At 35.3% G+C, this 22,500-nt stretch overlaps 1 non-coding gene across 1 annotated transcript; it reads right to left on the bottom strand.

Moving 5' to 3' along the window:
• Positions 1 to 11,315: 11,315 nt before the first annotated feature.
• LOC141610167 (small nucleolar RNA R71) lies at positions 11,316 to 11,422 on the bottom strand. The gene has a single exon (XR_012528063.1). It is a non-coding gene; the product is annotated as a small nucleolar RNA R71 (small nucleolar RNA).
• Positions 11,423 to 22,500: the final 11,078 nt, after the last annotated feature.

Here is a 22,500-nt window from a genome sequence, read left to right as displayed (position 1 = left end):
GTGGTTTACGTTAAAATTGATTACTAATACTCATATACTACTACTAGTATTATTAGTTATTGATTTATACAAATTATATTCATAAAACTATGATGAACAAGAGAGAGAAGTTTATGTTTTGTTTAAACATAAGAGAATGAATGAAAAATTGAGAAAATCTCTCCATATTATACTCCAAAAACCGGTGGTCTCTTAGTGGTATAGGGACCATTTTGCTTTTTCCTTTTTGTCTTCACAAGACAAACTAGTGTAAGGATTTTCATGGTCAAGTCACTATCAAGCATTTTAGACAAATGCATAAGACAAATGGAAAAAGACAAAAACTTCTTATTGCCCATCCATTTTCGGTTTTTGAAGTGTAACTAGTTTAGGGACCCGTGAGAATCACGGGTTTTTTTGTTTTAAGTTTCTTTGATGGGTTTCCTTTCGTAAGCCTTTGTTTCGATTTTTCATTTTTCCCGATTTTGTCCATTTTGGAGGCCCAATTGGTTTTAATTTTTTGTTGTTATTTTCTCCTTTTAAGCTTTTTGGTTGGTTATGACTTATGAGAACTAAACCGGTTTTGAATTTCCGCTTTTATTTTAAAATTTGGTTGTATCTCTGTCGGTGAAACCAACACAAAACAACAGTTGTTCTTCATTTTCGCTCTCTCTATTACTAGTCCCATTTTTTGCCTGAGCTGTAGATCTCGCCAAGGTTAAATTCTCGTCATTCGGATCCTTTGGTCAACCGTTTTATGCTCTTCCCCGCCATCCACAGTTTAGATCATGGTATTTGTTGAGATGCATGAATAATTAATTAAAAGGTGAATACATTAATAATTTTGTATGCAATTATGTCAAAATTTATGAATACCAATTTATAACTACCAATAATTCGTGAGACTTCTATATTATAAAATTGGTTTAATAGTGTTATTTAATTTGCTCCAAAGTTTAAATTGTAATAAACAAAGAGAAATGTAGTAAAATACGCATTTGTAACTCATCTAACTTGGCAACAAAACTAATTCTTTTTTTTTTGTATGTTCATGGAAATCATTTTCTCTTATTTTTTCTATTTACAACCAACAATCTTAATATCGATGATTTATAACAATTGTGATTTGAAAATTTAAGTTGGGATAATAGAGAAAAATTAATCGTGAGAGGGTTAAAATTTCCAAAATTCATAAGCTACGGAATTGGCCTAATTTAGTGCTCATATGCATTACAAATATTTGTCCAGTGATAGAATATGAAAAGATAATATAAACAAACAACAATAAGCACTAATATCCACCATATTTGTAGAGTAAGAGTCACTTTTTTTTATATATATATCTATGAATGATAAACATATAAATATCAATTAATATCACAAAGTCAAGTTTACAACAAATTTCACCTTGATGAAAATTTAATCACCAATTTATGTTTCAAAACTTCATTAAAAATACAAATACTTTGACTTAAATGACAAGACATTGTCTATAAAATTGAGTTATTTACATGAAATGTATTAGAAAATTAAAAACCAAGTGAAAAGAATAGGAAACCATAAAGCTATAATAAACCAAATGTGTTAAATTGGAAGTCATGAATAAGGGAATGAAAGTTAGAAGAGCATAAACCATCACCTAAATTAATTACTCACATATATAATAAGAAAATACCCTTAGTTGATAGTTTGAGAATTGTTACACTTTCGCATTGTTACAATGGAATTTTAAGTAGAACCTCAACATGAATGTATACACATGTTTCCGCTTAAACGAAACTCACAAAATTTAGCATTTGTTAGTGGCAATCAAATTAATCAAACCAAAAATATTAACCTAAATGAGGCCCAAATGGATCAAATGCTTAGTTGCAAGTGTCGAAACTCTTGACGCAAGTAAACCTGCAAATCCAAACACTTTTATCAGTAACTTAAAATCTCATATCGACAATACACCAATTAAAAAAAAACTAATTAATACAAAAAAATTATATATGGAACAGTAAAATAATACTATATTGAATATTAAAACATTTTAAATGATAAATATAACTTCGTCAACCTAAATTAGCATATGGAAATATAAACATATTAATTAAAAAAACTAATAAACGAAAATATTGGCAAAGAGAATATGATATTGAAAGAGGGAGAAAACTTGTATATTTATACATTTTTAAGAGATTAAAGATTTTGATACGCCTCTTCCCCATCCCCAATATTAAGACATAAAAATGAGTAAATTAACTATATGAATTTATGAGATTAAAATTTGTCAAATTAATATAAAGATTCTTTAACTATGTGATTAATGAGTTCTTAATTAGTTTTCCATTCTCTTGAACTTCTACTAATGTAAATACATAATTAAACAATAGGTAAAGATGGAAGATGGAAGTTTATGTAGACATAAGTAAAAAGAGTTTAGTGTTAGCATGAGATGATGTCACATGTCCTTTACTTAGATGCTCTACATACCTTTTTTTTTTTTTTTTTTTTTTATTATTGTATGTATACATGAGTGAATTAAATTAATGTTGTGTCACAATAAATTATTTTCATATCACATTGTGGCTGAATAGAATCCTAAACCAACGGCTGCGTCGAGGGGACTCTCTGAACTGGCTATCTTCGGCAACTGTGTGGAGGTCAAATTGGGGGAAGATGATATTTTAGAGGTTGTGTAGGTAGTAAATTCATGTGGGTTGGCTAAAAGAAGCTAGATAAGAGGGGATTAAGAAGGTAAGAAAGGGGTTGTTAAGAAATGACGAGCAAACATGGTATATGTCGATTGTGGGTAGGCAACGATAGCTAGGTCCACGGTATGTGGAAATGGTGACGTGGGATTTTTGTAATGCAAGGTGACATTTAGTCCATGTCTACATGACTTTTAAGGTGGTGACGTGGGATTTTCGTAATCCAAGGTGGCATTTAGTCCAGGTCTATGTGGCCTTTAATGGTCACCCTTTTAATAATATTTATAGATGATAGAGGACGGTGTGAGTGGAACATATGTCTACGTGTCAATAGTTAGACGCTGACGTTTACATAGAATGTCCTACGTGGCTTTTTGCAAGCCTACGTGGCTTTGTCTATGTGGAGTTTATTACTCATTTTAGGGGAGGCTTTTAATTATATTTATAGATATGGAGTTCATATTATTTTTGTCAATTTGTACAATTGTATGTCATGAGACATGTGACATGTGACATGTCTTATGTCATGTTTTAATTTAAAATGCATATTTAACAAATTAAATATCATCTACAAATTAAATAAATCACATTTAACAAATTGACTAGTAATTCAAAACTACTTTCTCATAAAATGGTCATTTAAATACTAGTTAGTATAATTCACAACATCTTGTAATTATAACTAACTTATCATTCTCATCTCGCGTGTTTCGCAAACACCGTTTAATTTCAGTAATATAACTTCTTAAATTACTAAATAAAATCTTATTTAATCACATTATAATAAGATGTCATTTTCTCTCTTATGACAATAATTTATTCAATTTTAAGGAATTAATCATTCTGTATCGACATACAATTGATTAACCTTTTTCAATTAAGGGAATCGTCCTTTAGGTGTGACCTTAAGGGATCAACTGATCACCACCGTCGCACGACAGTAATGTCAAACTCTAGCCAACCAATCATTACCGATATGTGTGGACCAGTTGATTATATATGTAATGTATCATCCCTTTCGTATTCTTGGTATGAGATTTAAATATGTGATCAATATGATCGACAATTGTGATCGCATTATTGTCGGGGACACTTACTCGAACAATCTCCCACTTGTCCTCGACAAGTGTGCATCACCAATTCTCTTGTCCTATTACTATCTCCCACTCAATGCAAGGTGTCTTTTGGGTCGTACTTGCAAGTGATCATATCGAGAGTGGTTTCCTCGATCTGGAGAATAACTGATTGACCGGAGTTATCTACCATAGATACCATCCGAGCGTGGCCACGCATTTCCAGTTCATTACTCCTCGAGTGGCCCTGAGATATTGTTTTAACCCTGACAAGAGGGTGGACAATTCATATCGCACTCATTCCCTACGACTAGCCACAACCATCATAACCCAAAATATGCCCATTTGACCCCATTTACGAAGGTCGTAGTAACATAAATCAAAGCTAATCTGAAACTGTGCCATCTTAGGCGAACAGTCTTTAGTCAAAAGAATCGAATCCTTAGAATACTATAGTAGCTCTTGCCACGACCAGGCTTTATAAATTTGCCAGAACTCTATAAGCGGTCACTGCCCGACAAAGTGTTCCTAACAGTCTGCCTATGTGATCGACTAGTCATCTCACATGACTCTATGGCACTTGAACTTGCCATCAATCGCATCACACTCTAGTCACTTCGAGACGTCACCTCATACAAGTGACTATAGGCAAATACAATATTAATCCGGGTTCACTTTAACGGGGTTCAATTGTCTCTACAACCCGTTTGGATGTAACAAAGTATAAAAGGAGTTTTTTTTCAGCTTAAAAACTCGAACGACAAATGTGATTATCACATATGAATACTCAATACTTGATTACTATTTCATATTCCATAATCAAATTTGATCTTTTATGTAGTTATTAATCTCAATCCAATTGAAAAGACATGACTCATCATGTTAAGCCTATAAAAAGGCTTTGGTTAGTAGGTTTTATCAACTTCTTGTACCTTACTCAACCTTACTACATACTCGTTTTCCTTTGTAATGTATACATTTGCATTACAAAACTTTCTGAGTACGTGTCGAGATCCAATCAAGACATAGGCCCTCTAGCCTTAGAATAGCTCCCACTGTTTTCACAGTGTGCGGGACTCATCCTTCTTGCACATCTCATGATTGTAAGTGTACACAATTTCCGTTGTAAATATTTCTCATTGTTCTTTATTGCCTAGAACGATTCTAGAAAATCTATTTCTTAAATAACATAGTCACAATGGTATCTTAACCATCCTAATGTGTTTTGATTATGGTTTTGTCGGAAACCATGCGCAATCTCAATTGTCAATTGTCACTTGTGTAACACCCTTACACAAAATTGCATCAAAAACACTTTGCATTATATCCTTAATGCTTTTGCAAGCACTTAAGGGTAATCTTTATGGCTTACTTGGTAACTTATTACTTAAATTCGATTTTAAAACAATTCATCATACTCAAAGCATATGAAGTGTTATACATCATTACTTATTCAATTGATCCGGCAGCGGAAGCAAATGGAATCAACCAAATATGTTCAACTCGATTGAACTAATCATGAATCTTATCAACATAAGACTTCTTATTTGATGTTAATATCATGTGGATTTATCTCCATAAAACCGGATATTCAAGATGTATTATATTACTCCAAAAGTCTTAAATCATTCTCAATGATCAATATGTCATCCATATATAAGACTAATTAAAATTTCCGTAACTCCCACTAAACTCCATGTATAAACACAACTTCTCGACTTATCGAGAAAAGTTTTATAACATGATCAAAACATTGATTCCAACTCATTGATGTCCTACTTAAGACCCTCTCTTAAGTTTCACATTATCTTAGGATTGCAAGAATCTACAAAACTCAAGACATGTATTGAATACATTCCTTCTAATTGAAGAAGTGGGTTTTAGATTCACTCGCTATGTATTTCATAATAATGAAACACAATACCTAAGAAGATCGATATAGACTTAAGCATTTCAACCAGTGCAAAACGCTTTGCCACCAATCAAGCTTTGAAATCTCTCTTTATTAGTGCAAAACCCTTTGTCACTAATCAAGCCTTTTTATTTCGGATTTTCATAGCTCTAAGCCTTGTATTGAGTTGTGACTTAAACACTCTCATGTAAGTCATATGTTCATTACTTTCCAGAAGTAATCAACTTGAATCAAACAATTTCTTTGTAAGTTGTAAGCTCTTTACTTTCTTAAAAGTAACACTAACTCATCATCTTCAACAAGTGATGACTTTAACCTCCTAGGTTTTGAAGAAACAACGTCTTACACAAAACGTCTCATGTAGCCAAGAAAGACCAGTTTCTTGCGACATAACATTCTTCGTGGCTCTTGATTAATTTCTCCCACTCTGTCTTCTAGAAATAAACTTGTATTTTAGAAAGACAGCTTCACGAGCCCCAATTCGTTGTACTCGTGATTATAATAAGGAAAAATGATCATTTGTTTCTTTTTAAACACTTACAAACATGGTACCCTACCATTTCATATCTCATATGAATCGTTTTAGGTTTGATTTCTTATCCAACCATATCGAATAGCGTTTGATTTCTTATCCAACCACACATTATCCCATAATGTGTGTTAAGAGAGATTAACTTGTGATACTATATCATATTTCCTTTGGCTTATATCAAAGTTTTCACTTTGATAATCCTATCACGACTAAATCGTGATTCCTTGAACTCTTTGAACTTCTTTAAAGATTTCTCTATTTACCTTATTAAGTGAACACATTAGCACCAACTTAAATCGTTGGTAAAAGAAATTGATCAACCTATTATGGATCAATGATTTACAACCCCGATCTCCTTTTAACCAAAAGGCACGGGACATCTTGCTTTGAATACAAGATACGCATATACCATAAGATTAACAATCTAATGGTTTCAAGAGTACTCAATAAATCTTTGCGTTCATCATTCCAGAATCTAAGGTTCATTCTTGGGTTACCAATTTGAGTCTTGCATCATCCACATGATATATCATTTTAGTTTGGTTTAGAATATAATCACCTTGATAATGGGCTAGCCATACATCAAATCGTGGTGTATAGGGTCACAAAAGTGAAACCTCTTTTGTATCTTAACAAGTTTATATTCTTATTTAGAGTTTATGCACTTAATAGTCATAATTAAGTACAACTATAAACTCAAAACTAGATTGATTACACAATGACTCTATCTCTCAACATCATTGTTGCTAGTCGTCATATTCTAATCATCCTATGTATCAAGTACAATGATGAAAACCTCCACTGGTTTCTAATATTGACGAAGTAGTACTAGCAAAACTTATGTTAATTGAATAAACATTTAAAGAAGAAGGTCTCATTAGATGTCCCACAACTAACTTGTTGATTCTTCAATAATTTGGGGTAGTTTCCTTTTCTATCGTCCGACAGTTAAGATAATGGAAACTATATCGGTCGGGATTGATAGGTTTAGTATCGTTATTCTCAATAACTTTACTTTTAACATTACCTTGTATCAATTCCATTATAATCTTTTCTTCTTGAACCTCGTCCTTTTCTTAACGGTTTAAGAGAATGCTCCCACTCATTTCAAAGAATCTTTAGTTAGAGAAGCAAAGTTGAATCTTATGAAGACTACTCTTCAATTCAATCGTTTTAGTCTTAAAACTTTCATTGAAGTGGTTGCGTTATTTTGGTCAATTACGAATTCTGACAAATCTAATTACCAAAACAATTTTTCGCTTCAAGGTACTTAATTCAATTAAGTATATGAAAAACAATCCATTGTAAGTAGATGTGTTAGTCAAGAATCAAAAACCTGTTTGATAATGAATAACTTTTATTTATACTCTTCACAAGAGATCCTTACAATGGATAATACGAGGTTTTTAGAAGAAAATTCAAGTTTTGTCCTTAGTTACGATGTTTTAATGGAGATTTGAAACAAAATCGAAATGATATCGTATATGAATTGTGGTAAAGAAATAGAACAATATGATAACGGAATAGTGGAAAACTTAACATTTATCGTTTTATTAATACTTGTAAATAACAAGTAAAGCATTTACATAGTGACCTCTACCCAACTATGATAAATGATTCCAAGATCCAAATTCATATCAACTTGGGGCACGGTGTGCCGAAATACCCTTTATTAATATAACTCGGTGGATTAACTCTTTAATCGATTCTACTTTTAGAACTCTTGGTCGATAAAATTACATTAATATTTATCTTTAGCCCGAAACACATCCGGAAATCGTCGTGAATACTTTCGTTGAGTTCAACCCAAATTTCGAATAAATGTGTCCATGATCCAAACTCATATCAACTTAGGGCATGGTGTGCCGAAATACCCTTCATTAACATAAATTCGGTGGATAGACATTTATCACCCACTTCCCCTACGTAAAAAGGTTTGTACCCCGGTGTGGCCGAGTGCACTCCCTCACGAAATAGGTTTTCATGGTTTCTACTTTTTGGTAAGATTAAGTCTCAATTGTTTGTTTTAGCGAGAGGTCATGTCAATTTATTATCTATCACGTTTTAAGTGAACTAAAGCGGTGAACTACGATAATTTTAATTGACACGGTCGATAAACTCGATTAAAAAAGACAATGCATGTTTTAGTTATGGCGATTTAGCGATGCATGCAACATATAAATGAAATGCAAAGCATAAATAAAATCCTAGTATTGCCTTCCTAAAATAGTAAATCTCATAAACTATTACAAATTCGGAAACCAACTCCTTTGGTCCCTTGAACTTCGGTTTTGGCATGCATCTCGAGGTAACACCGTCTTTATGTATCGTCTTCCTAGAGTGACACCGTCTTCAAGGAACTCCGAAATAAATAAATTACATAACAAATTACATAATTTCCTATTATACATTTGTAATTAAAATAAAAATAAATCTATTAAATTACAAAACGGTGATACGAGATCACAATAAATTACAACCGAATCGATATTCCAATACATTTCGGGTAATACCAATTAAAAACTAAGGCCATACTAAGTAAAGTTACATAATTCAAAAATTACATAAAACAAAATTATGACAATCATAAATAAAATGCAGCATTATAATATGTATGAACATGCCCAATTTTATGCTAAATCGCCTTTAAGGAGCCAATATCGTATATTAAACGGTTTTTACGGATTTGCGTGATTCAACCTTTTAAAATCACAATAAATTACATAAATTCATATTTATGCACAAGTTAATTACCCTAACCAACTTAGGACTCAAAAGTCTCCACTAACCATTTGACTATAATTAACTTATATTTCCTAAAATTGTTCATTAATGGACTCAAAATTACAATAAAATGCCATAAACTTCAAATAAATCACAAAAATTTCAAATAAATTCAAAATTTGAAATTTAAAACTCATGAACATTCTGGAAAAAATACCATGACACTCATAATGTTCAATAACTTAGGTTAAAAATTTCGAAATTCATCTAGGAAAAACAATGTTGCGGTTTATCGGATTTATCAAATATAATCATAAAAACAAGAGAAAAATTAAATTTATCAACTTTTCAATTTTAGATCTGAAATAGGTAATAAAATGCAACATGTGACATTTTTCCTAAGTCATGAAGTATCTTTTAGCAATTATTCACTAATTAAGTTACTATTTATGCTATTTTTCATCAAAAATTCATAAATCATGCATAAAGACTTCATTATAGCCTATTATTTTACACACATCTTCTAAAATTGCATGTGACAACATACTAAATTTCTATGACCATATTCGAAATTAATCTCATATTAACCTATTTTTCATCAAAATCCGATTTTTATCATGAAAAATCCATATTTCGAGCATAAAAACTCCGAAAATTCTGAAAATTTACAGATCATCTAAAAATAATATATGTAAAAACATATCCAAAAACCACTGGAAAATTCGAAGTTTAGCTAATTTTAGTCCGAAAATGACATTTTTATCATAAAATCACATTTTAATGCCATTATTATATAAAATGAACAATAAAAATCCATAAATTAACCAAAATATCCTAAATACATTTTAGGACCAGAAACTTTAACATGCATAATTTATTTCGTGATATATCATAATAACACAAATTTATAAGTTTTATATGTTAATCGTATAACTCGGAAAAACTATAACCGATTTGCATGCAAACAACCTAAGGCTCATGATACCGCTTGTTATAAATCTATATCTCATTATACTCAACATATTCATATATGTTTTAATTAATTTAGTCATAAAATTAATTACAAATCTTATGCATGTAAACTAAATAAGAAGAGACAAGAAAAACGATTTCTCACCATCTAAAATTTCGGTCATCATATGGGCACCAACAAGATCTCCTTCTTGTTAGTTCTTGAACTTTCCAATAATGGATGAACATTCATGACTTCAAAATAGAAGCCCTCCAATTAGTAGCACCCAAGACTATCCCAAAATCCACAAACTAACATGTACTAGATATTTGTAATGTGGTTTACCTTAAAATTGATTACTAATACTCATATACTACTACTAGTATTATTAGTTATTGATTTATACAAATTAGATTCATAAAACTTGATTTTATGATGAACAAGAGAGAGAAGTTTATGTTTTGTTTAAACATAAGAGAATGAATGAAAAATTGAGAAAATCTCTCCATATTATACTCCAAAAACCGGTGGTCTCTTAGTGGTATAGGGACCATTTTGCTTTTTCCTTTTTGTCTTCACAAGACAAACTAGTGTAAGGCTTTTTACGGTCAAGTCACTATCAAGCATTTTAGACAAATGCATAAGACAAATGGAAAAAGACAAAATATTCTTATTGCCCATCCATTTTCGGTTTTTGAAGTGTAATATGGAGTTCATATTATTTTTGTCAATTTGTACAATTGTATGTCATGAGACATGTGACATGTCTTATGTCATGTTTTAATTTAAAATGCATATTTAACAAATTAAATATCATTTACAAATTAAATAAATCACATTTAACAAATTGACTAGTAATTCAAAATTACTTTCTCATAAAATGGTCATTTAAATACTAGTTAGTATAATTCACAACATCTTGTAATTATAACTAACTTATCATTCTCATCTCGCGTGTTTCGCAAACACCGATTAATTTCAGTAATATTACTTTTTAAATTACTAAATAAAATCTTATTTAATCACATTATAATAAGATGTCATTTTCTCTCTTATGACAATAATTTGTTCAATTTTAAGGAATTAATCATTCTGTATCGACATACAATTGATTAACCTTTTTCAATTAAGGGAATCGTCCTTTAGGTGTGACCTCAAGGGATCAACTGATCACCACCGTCGCACGACAGTAATGTCAAACTCTAGCCAGCAAATCATTACCGATATGTGTGGACCAGTTGACTATATATGTAATGTATCATCCCTTTCGTATTCTTGGTATGAGATTTAAATATGTGATCAATTTGATCGACAATTGTGATCGCATTATTGTCGGGGACACTTACTCCAACAAGAAAGCCTTGATAAGGCTACTCTCGGAATTGAGTCTTGGAAGAAATTGGCTCTAGCTTTCTACAAAAAGTTCTACCCATCGGAAAAGACTAACATGCTAAGAGCTGAAATTACGGATTTTAAGCAAAGAGATGAAGAATCTTTGTATGAAACTTGGGAGCGGTTCAAGGGAATTTGTCGCTCATGTCTTCATCATGGACTTAGCGAGTGGTTCTTGGTTCAACAATTTTGGAATGGTCTTTATGAAGACTCAAGAAACATTCTCAACATGGGATCAAATGGTATGTTCACCGAAGTTGACGATAATCAAACTTGGAACAAGATTGAGGAAATGGCGGTCCATAACTCACAATATATTAGACCTCGCAAGGCTACTAGAGGAGGAAAGCATGAAGTGGACTCTATTACTCAATTGGGTGATCAACTTAATGCTCACATTGATACCATCAATTTGAAGTTCGAAAAAGCTATGGCTAGACTTGAAGAAGCCTCAAAATCACCAAAGCAACATGTTAATGCCATGACGGCATCTTCATCAATCCCAAGTGGGATATGTGAGAATTGTGGAAGTTTGGCACATGACCAAAGTGAATGTAGGGGAACAAATGAACAAGTGAATGCTTTTCAAGCATACAAGAGTGGTACCCCTTATTCCAATTATTACAATGAAAACACCAAATTCCACCCAAATCTCTCATACAAAAGCCAAAATGTTCAAAACCCTCAACGAACATACACCCCACCTCCCATGAGAAACCAAAATCAAAGACCCTTTTACATCCAAAACCAAGGTTACCAAAACCAAACTCCATACAATCAACAAAATGACCAAGGTTTTGATGTTCAAAAAGTGGTCCTCCAAATGCAAAAGAATCAACAAGAGTTTTTCACTAAAATGCAAAAGGATAGTCAACCAAAGGACATCACCATCAACAACATCCTAGCCCACACCAAAATGTTGGAAACCCAATTGACTCAACTAGCATCTTCAAGTTCTCAAAGACAAAAGGGGCAATTACCACCTCAAAGTAATCCCCCAAGACATGAAACGGTTAGTGCCATCCACTTGAGGAGTGGTACGAGATATAAAGGACCGAAGAAGCAAGTTGAGGATGAAGTTGTGGAAGCTAGTGACAAAGAAAAAGTTGTGCAAAACTCCAAAGATGGAGAACCAACAAAAGAAGAATTTTCAAAGAAAAGTGAAGACAAGGCCAAGGATAAGGAACCCATTGTGATTAGACTTCCTTTTCCAAGTCGTAAAGTTAAGCCCAAATTTGATGACCAACTTGGAAAATTTATGGAAATTGTGAAGAATTTGGAAGTCTCGATTCCTTTCACGTAATTAATCAATCACGTGCCGGCCTATGCGAAGTACATGAAGGATATCCTTACAAAAAAGAAGTCAATCCGGAAGCTTGAGACCATCGCCTTCACTAAGGTGAGTAGTGCAATCCTTAAAGGGAGTTCACCTCCAAAACTTAAAGATCTGGGAAGCTTCTCAATACCGTGTACCATTGGCAACACCACGATTAACAAGGCCTTATGTGATCTAGGGGCTAGTGTGAGTGTTATGCTGTATTCGGTGAGTAAAAGGTTAGGGATGAGAGAGCTTAAATGTACCAACATCACACTCCAAATGGCCGATAGATCGACGAAGACATCATTAGGGATATGGGAAGATGTTCCCGTAAGAGTTGGGAAATTTTTCATCCCGGTGGACTTTGTCATTGTTGACATGGAAGAAGACTCCAGTATTCCAATCATTCTAGGTAGACCTTTCTTGCACACTGCGGGTGCGGTGATAGATGTGAAACATGGAGAGCTCACTCTAGAAGTGGGAGATGAGAGCATAACTTTCAATCTTGATAAAACCATGAGAGCTCCCCGTTTGCATGAAGCATGTTTTATGGTTGATCACTATAACCGGAAGGATGATGGGAAGAAGTTGGAATTCCAATGGAAAAAGAAAGTTGATGCTCCATCAAAAGAGCAAGAGAATAGCAACAAAGAGAGCTTGAAAAGCTCACCCATGACAAGTGAAGAGGATGGCCTCATTGGCCAAATCAAGAAAGGAGGAGAGTTGTCTCTATCAACTCAAGAGATTTTTAATGATCAAGTAGACGAAGTTTGCGGTCTTTGTGATGATGAGTTTGAAGGGATTTTCGATCCCTATATTGGCAACGCTATCGATCAAGACCATCATGAAGGACAACAAGTGCAAAGATCTATTGAGGATCTTTATCATGATAATGAACAAGCTTTCGACTACTTCTTCAAGGTGTTGGGTAACATCAACAACACCTTGAACATGCCCCCATGACATCTCACTAAGGATGAGAGTTTGGTGGAGTCCTCTCCAAACCACCATTTGTAAATATTATAACTCCCTAACTTGCATTTTAATTCTTACATTGCATTTTTGTCATTTTTGGATTTTTGTGCCTTGATCAAGATATTCATCATTTTTGAGAGAAGTGAGGGAGGGACTAATGATTTTATTGATGTGAAGTGCTTTAACTTAGTGTGGGGATAGCAATTACTTAGGCTATTCATGCCATTTTAGTGCCCCTACAATGTAGAACACGAGATTTGAAGAATGGAAATGAAACGGGTTATGCAGTGCACGGATGGACCTGAATCCGTGATATCCAAGAGGAATCCGAGCGGCTTAAGGGTAATCCACTCGTCTTGCAAGAATACGAGCGTATGAGGAGAAATCCGTTCGTCCTGTTGAGCTGCAAAAATCAAAAATTTGGTCTGTAACAGAATCCGAGCGTCCCACCTGAGAAGACGCTCGTCTTAAGGAGAATCCGCTTGTCTTTTTGCTGCAACACTTTAAGAAAAGTTCCTGTAAGAGAATCCGCTCGTCTTTTTGAAAAGACGCTCGTCCCACATAGCAGAATCCGCTCGTCTTCACTGAAAGACGCTCGTCTTGAGGCGAGTTTTCCTGAAGCCTATTTATGCAGAATCCGAGCGTCTCGTGCCCCCAGCCGCTCGTCTTCCCCTGCTGTTTTGAAATTTTCGGGTATTTTAAACCCCCTTCCCTCATTCATTTCATTATTTCAACATTCAAACACTACCCATAAACCCCAAAACCCCAAAACCCTCATCCTCTCCATCACTAAAAACAAGATTTCCTCAACCAAATTCAACAAAATCAAATCAAAACTTCCTCACAACAAAAATTAATCACTCCTTTTACAAAATCAATTGATCAAACACCAAAATTTCAACTTTTGAATCGATTTTTGAGATACAAAGCAACATCCTTTCATCTTGAATCGATTTGAGCATAGCTAGAAATTGGAGATTTCAATCTTTCTTTGGTGTAAATCAACAATGGCAAGAACTAAAGGAGTAACAAAGGCACTCAAGGCAAAGGCACTTTCAAAAAGACAACAACTCCTTCAAGCAAAGAAAGCTTCAAAGGCTTTGGTAGTTTCTAATGCAAATTTGGAAATTCAACAACATGATCCCCCTATGGAAGCAACAACATCAACAACTCCGGTTATTGCTCAATTATCCGACTATCCGGAGGTAATTTTCACTTCCGATTCTCATAGGGATAAATTTGTCCATTTTGCTAAGAAGACCATTATGCCTACAAAATTTATTTGTGAAAATGCCTTGACAAAGTTGGGTGTTCTTGAGCAAACCAAAGCCTTCTTTGAGGCCATGGGATTGGGTAAATTGTTTACCATGAGAGAATTGACATACCCCTCCCTCACCTTGGAATTCATAAGTTCATTGAAAGTGACTAAGGTGGAGACTAGAGAATACATCGAGTTTCGTCTTGCAAATGTGAATAGACGCATCACCTTTGATGTTTTGAGTAAGATATTAGGCCTTAGTGATGCCCCGTACTATCATAAGATCCCCGAAAAGTATGACCCGCTCCTTTTTGGGAGGCAATTTCCGGAAAGAAATTTGTGAGCTTTCATGCTTGTCGTGCTCTATTAGTGCACCATCCGGGCATTAGAGTGTGGCACAAGGTCATTGGAAATACTTTGATAGCGAGAAACGACACTAATCATCTTACCAAGCACGATTTTGTTCTTCTTGAGTCGGCCTTGAACATAGGAAGGAAGTATACTAAGCCATATAATGCTCTAAGGCTTTTGGTTGAAAGATGGCTTAATGTCGATTGTGGCAAAGAGGGCACCGCTTTTATTGTGAATGGAGGACTAGTTACCTATTTGGCCAAGCACTTTGACCCAAACTTCAACAAAGACAAAACTTATATAGCGGTCAAAGGAGGCCATCTCATTGATATGGACGCCATGATTAACAAGTTTAAGTGGGTCAAGCATGATCCTCTTGACACCAACTATGGGTGGCTAACTAATGAAGCTAGATCCTTCACCTTGCCTTCAAAGATTTGCCGATTGAGTGTTCACCGAACAAACTACCTTCTGCCACTCTCCAAGGAAGCCGAGTATATCATTCATCAACAAAGAGGCGAAATTGAAGAGCCTTCCTCCTCCATTGTCACACCACCCTACCCATTCAAATATCAAGAGTTCAAACCCAAGGATGTTGAAGTGGGAAATGATTACTTGACCCTTCTCATGAGAGAAATGCACCAACAAGCATATAATGATCGAGTGGATGCCTACAAGGCCCAATATCCGCCCCTCCTTCATTTAGCTAGGCAAGGACTACTTGATCCATCATGTCCTTTGCCTAGTTGGGCGGATAGGGAGGTTTTCTTTCCAAGCACATCTAGTGGTGAAAGACCGGGTGGAGAGGAGAATGTTGATGATGAAGTCGTTGATGAAGAGGTAGGTGAAGAACAAGAGGTTCAAGAGAATGATGAAGAAGAAGAAGCCCAAGATGAGGAAGGAGAAGAAAGTGAGGAAGATAAAGGAAGTGAAAGCGGGAGTGGAGATGATTCCACTTCTATGGAAGAAAATGACGATGATGATATGATGGAGGATTAGCAAACCTTCGAGGCTCCTACACTCTTATGGTTTGTCTACTTCTTTTATTTTCTTTATTTTATCTTGATCATAGTTTGGAGAGTCCTAGCAACACGGAGGACTAACACCTTGGCTCCATTAAGGTGTTCTTTTTATTGTTCCCACATGAAAAATCCAAAATGACAATTTATAGTTTCATGCATTGCATTTCGTGTGCATGAACTACCCCGAAATTTAAGACATTAGAAATAATGTCTATTTTGGTTTGGGGAAGTACATGCATACGCATCGGGAGGTAATCTAAATTACACTCTCCGCCATAACAAAAACCCATGCATCATGTAGTGTAGCCTTGTATAGCTTGCATTTAGTTTAGAAATCATGCATCATACTTGCATAATTTCCTATCATATTGGCCATTGAGGACAATGCCCATACTAGTGTGGGGATGGGAAATTCTAACTTGACCTTTATTCAAAAATCCTAAAAAATCAAAAAAAATTCGAAAAATCAAAAAAATTGAAAAATTGAAAAAACATAAAAACATGTTCATTTCCTTTGTCGTGTAATCTTGTATATATTGTATATATTGTGTTTGTCCATCCTTGTTCACATTGATCGACTACGCCACATCCGAGACATGAGGATATTGAAGACCGCATGGTATGAGCTTTCCAATCTCCTTTTTCCTCTTTATGTTAATGACTATGTGGCTTTATTTTGATTGCGGTACAAACAATGTGAATTTAGGACTTACATTTAGATTATTTGGCATATTAGTTAATAGAATCATATGCATTAGGATATATATATATATATATGATAGTTGCATCATGGCATGTAGTTTGCATGTTAGAAAAATTTTGTGAAACCGTCTACTTGGGAAACTTGACAAGTGTATATAGGCCCTAGTAGATGCTTTTTCTTCTTAAGACTTTGCTTGTTAGAATACTCGTAAAACACCCCCTAGGATGTGTCATGCTAGTATCCTTTGACCCATGAATTAAGGCCTAGTCAAGAGTACCTTATGGTGTGATAACTCCTTGGCTACCGTTTATTCCAAGGTGACCCTTGAAACCATGCAACCATCATTCATCCATGTTCTACCATAGTTTTGTCATCAAAGGGAATGGGCACAAAAAGAAATTGTTCAAATTTGAGTTCAAGAAAAGAAAAGAAAAAGTTTGCAAATTGCATCAAAAGAAAATAGGAGTAACAAAAATGAAAACTCCTATGCTTCAAATATAAGGCACCCTTGTTACTAATTGGGGTGACTTTGAAAATGTTCAAAAGAAAATGCAAAAAGTTGAAAAGTTGTCAAGTGTGGAAAAGCCAAAAATCAAAAGAAATGGCAAAAAGAAAGTGTTCTCAAAGTGTTATATGCCACAAGAAATTGGGGGGAAAAACAACAACAAAAACAAACTCCCAAATGAAACTCAAATACTATCGATCCCTTTATCCATCGTATCCATTTTTGTGCATGGTAGAGAGGGGACGACCCTTCTTCTTGTCTAGGCAAGAAGGGGAATTCCGCGATCCTCCAGTGTTTCTAACACCATAGGGAGTCTATTCTTGACAAACGCATTTAACGATTGAGGACAAAGGTACCCTAGCTTAACACAAGTTGGAGGTGATTTATTGGTATCCTTCTAGGCTTAGTAGTTTGAAGCAATTGCATTTATGAAGGAGTGTGTACCCTTGAATTGCTTCCCTTGTAGATAATTTCCGCCACTTAGATGAGGAAAGTGGCTATTCTTTTGTAGATGCATCCATTACTTGATTTTGTGTGCTTTAATATTTGGATGTGTCGCCATTTTGGCAAGACCCACCTTGCCTTGCAAGAAGGCATCCTACCACATGGTTGTCTTGTTGTGAGTTGAAGGGGCGGAGTGAGACCCGCTAATTATCTCATATCGGCTATGCTATTAGGTTAGTTTAAATAACGGTCCTAGTCTTTGTCACCTCTTTACTCGGGACGAGCAAAGGTTCGGTTTGGGGATATTTGATGTGACCATTATTTGAGCGTATTTAGTCCCCGAATTAGCCTTGTTCCCATGCTTTTTAGTGCATATTTAGGTCATTTATTATCTTTAGTCCTTTGTTTTGCATATTCTTTGAGGTTTTGTTCCCTTGGTAGGAAAGGAGTGCAAACCTTGCATTTTCATGGCAAAATAGAGCTAAATTGATTGAATTCAATGACCAAGCATCAAAGAGAAGACAAGACTAGAAGGCCTTTGTACATATTATTGTAGATGGGCAATGATGAGGAAAGATCCTTGCATCTCCGACAAGATCCCCGAGGATTATTGGAAGAAGGAGGAAGAAAACAAGAAAAGAAGGAAATTGACGAAGAATCCGAGCGGCTTGACCCTCAGGACGCTCGTCCAAGAAGGCCAGAATCCGAGCGTCCGGCCATGGAATCCGCTCGTCCAACAACCAGGCAATCCGCTCGTCCCGCTGCCTTGGACGCTCGGATTGTGTTACAACAACTTTTTGTTTTCTTCTTGTTCTATGAAGGATGCGCATATTTCGGAAAGACCGACAAAAAGGAGATCGGCATCTGTTTTGAGAGGAGCGATTCCTCAAGGACTTAATCGTCATTTAAGCCCTTAACAAACCCTAATTTGTGTACCTAATCCCCACTATAAATACCCCATTAGTCTAATTAGATAATCATGTTCTTCTTATCAATCTCTAGTGTAGTTTATATCATTCTAATCTCTTCTTAATCTTGTAATCAACTTTTAATCAAGTCGTAGTACAAATCTCATTTCCTTAATCTCTCTTTTGTTCATCGTTTATTTTGGGCAATTGAAGATTATTTGGGTTATTATTGGGAGATTGACAACCTTCCAATCAATCATCAAGTACTTCTATTATTCTTTGCATTATTATTGGAATCATTAGTAGGTATAATTCTCTTAATCCCTTTTTAATTATTGTTAATTATCTTCATTTATTCATCATGTGTTGCTTTGTTAATATGATTAACAACCTTGTTAACATGCTAAACTTGATAATGAGTGAGTAGTTTCCTTAACTAGGGTTAATGGGTAATTAGGGAAAATCAACATGGGGAATGATTCATGCTTAATTTAATATGTTTTCATAGTTTATTTGCTTGCTTGTTGTGATCTCAACATATGCACATGTTATGTTTGATGAAATGCGAGCCTATGAATCCTTGCATTTTTTACCCATCACTTACCTTTTCAATGAGACTTGTAAGATATAAACCAACTCGAGTCTCATTAGACCATGCATATAGTTGAGTAGTGAGGATTAAGTCGACTTGTAGGTGTTGTACAATCTAATCGATTCGGCTCCGGGACCCAAACCTTCGTAGGGATTGTAAGATATACACTAACTCGATCCCATCACAACAATAAGTGCTTGCATCTAGTTGAAAACATATTTGTACGATCAACTCCCATGAATCCCCTATGAACCCAAGACACCCTAGTGCCTTTAATCAATTGTTTACATCCCTTTTTAATCATCTTTCTTGTTTACTTTTATTGCTATTTAGTTTAGTGATCTTCTACTTCAAACCCCAAATTGTGACACCCCTAGACACCGCTACTTATAATTGAAAATCTTACTTCAATACCCGTCCCTTGGGATCCGACCTTTACTTGCCTCTTTACTAATAGTAGAGTTGTTTGTGAAGCTATAAATATTGTTTTGGTCTAGGTTCTCCTAACGACAAGTAACCGAAAACTAAACTTCCAAGTGAGTACGACCAGTTGGATCAAAATAGGAAAGGTTGAAAGCGATGTTTAGCACATACTCCAAAACCGGGTTTCCATGGCACCTTTGCAAGATTCTTCAATTAATTTCTGATTGGTAACCCTTGGAGATAAAAGTTCTTAGACAAAAACGTCCTAAACTCATCATATAAGAGTCCTAGGCCGGAAAACAACATGTGTTCTTAGACGAAATTGGAGTTGGACCACGATTTTGGTGAAGGACCAAAACCGGGTAAATGGGTGCTTGGTGTTGTTGCCATTTTTGCTTCAAGAATTTAGACCATTGCTAGAGCAGTATCAGGATGTCTTTCCTAATGAGTTGCCTAGTAGATTTCCTCCACTGAGAGGAATTGAGCACCATATTGACCTTGTGCCAGGATCTGTACTCCCTAACAGGCCTGCATATAGGTGTGATCCTGATGCTACAAAATAGCTACAGAAACAAACTAATTAATTGATGAACAAGGGATTTGTGAGAGAATCTTTAAGCCCTTGTGCTGTTCCAGCATTGCTGGTTCCTAAGAAAGATATAACCTGGAGGATATGTATTGATAGTAGGGCCATCAACAACATCACAATCAAGTATAGGCTTCCCATACCTAGACTGGATGCCATGCTGGATGAGTTAAGTGGTACCTGCATGATCTTTTCTAAAATTGATATTAGGCAGGGCTATCACAAGGTGAGAATCATGGAAGGTGATTAGTGGAAGACTGCTTTCAAAATAAAACAAGGACTCTATGAATGGCTGGTTATGCCATTTGGTTTATCAAATGCACCCAACACTTTTCTGAGATTAATGATCAAAGTGTTGAGGCCTTGTTTGGGAAGGTTTGCTGTGGTATACTTTGATGACATTTTAATCTACAGCAAGAACACAGAAGAGCACCTAATTCACCTTGAGGAAGTGTTCCAAATTTTGAGAAATAACAGGCTGTTTGGAAAACTAGAGAAGTGCACTTTCATGATATCTGAAGTCAAGTTCTTGGGTTACATTGTCTCTGGTAGAGGAATTTCTGTGGACCAAGGCTAGGTTGAGGCTATCAAGTCTTGGCCAATTCCCAAGAATATCACTGAAGTAAGGAGGTTCCATGGCCTTGCATCATTTTATAGAAGATTTATCAGGAATTTCAGTGCTGTTGCTGCCCCTATCACAGACTGTATGAAGAAAGAAGAATACAGGTGGATTGAGAAGGCACAACATGCATTCAACCTAATCAAGAAATGTCTATGTGAAGCACCTATTCTTAGGTTGCCTGATTTCAGTTGTTTGTTTGAAGTGTAGTGTGATGCCAGTGGTGTTGGCATAAGAGTTGTGCTAGTTCAAGAGAAGAAGCTTGTGGCTTACTTCAGTGAGAAGTTGAGTGGAGCTAAGCTTAATTACTCCACCTATGATCAGGAATTCTATGCCATTATTAGAGCTCTTATGCATTGGGGTCATTACTTGAAACCAAAGCCTTTTGTGTTGAACTCAGATCATGAGGCTTTAAAATACATCAGTGGCCAGCATAAGTTGAACCACATGTATGCTAAATGGGTTGAGTTCTTGCAGTCCTTTACATTCTCTAGCAAGTATAAAGAGGGGAAGCAGAACATTGTTACTGATGCACTCTCCAGGAGATATTCACTACTATCAGTCATGGAGCAGATAGTTCTTGGATTTGAGTTCATGAAGGAGCTGTACAAATATGATCCTGATTTCTATACGGATTGGCTAGCTCAAATAGAAGGGACTAAGATCCAGGGACCAAATTCTTGTTGCAGAAGGGGTTCCTATTCCATGGAAGCAAACTGTGTGTTTCCAAAGGCTCCTACAGGGATTTGTTGATCAAAGAGATTCACTCTAGTGGACTTGGAGGTCATTTTGGGGTCCAGAAAACCTTGGTCATCTTTGTGGAAACGGGGGGCCCACGGGGGCGCATGGGAAACAAGCGTTTGCATTTGTAGAGTCGCCACTAATTTTTATGGGAAATTGGAACTGTTCGAATACCTCGTGCCATGTCAAGACATAAAGTAGTGACATGAACACTAAGAACTCGTTACCCTTAGCATTCTATGTCTAGAATGACACTCGTGTATGCCAATGAACACGGATGTTCACAGTGATCTGGAGTAAGGGGTGAGGGTACGTATTAAGAAGTCCTTTTTACTGAACACCTAATCCCGTCCGCCTCGATAACGGCCTCTACTAATGATTAGGGAAGTTATTCATATTTGATATGCTGTCGATTATATGCATGCAATGCAACATCCACAGATTAATCCTAGCATGTGAATTAAACTATGTCGGTGAACAAATAATTTAGCACTCGATTATGTCGAAGTAGGCTTTAGAATTAATTACATCTGAAAACAATTAAATAAATCATCCAATATAACAAATAAATACAATAATGAAAATTACAATAAATTACAATGGGTTAATTGATTTACGTCAAAAATATATTTAAAGACGGATAATTTGAGAAAAATAAGAGAAAATAAATTAGGTTAGAAAATACGGACAGATTAGAGGTGATATTAGGGGTAATAGTCGATTAATACGTAAACTAATGAATTAGGTCAAAGCAAAAACGGAAGTTCAGAGACAGAACTCAACCCGGAACAGGCG

This window comes from Silene latifolia, chromosome 10 (assembly GCF_048544455.1).
Source record: "Silene latifolia isolate original U9 population chromosome 10, ASM4854445v1, whole genome shotgun sequence".
Taxonomy (NCBI): domain Eukaryota; kingdom Viridiplantae; phylum Streptophyta; class Magnoliopsida; order Caryophyllales; family Caryophyllaceae; genus Silene; species Silene latifolia.
This window is presented reverse-complemented; position numbering and strand designations above follow the sequence as displayed.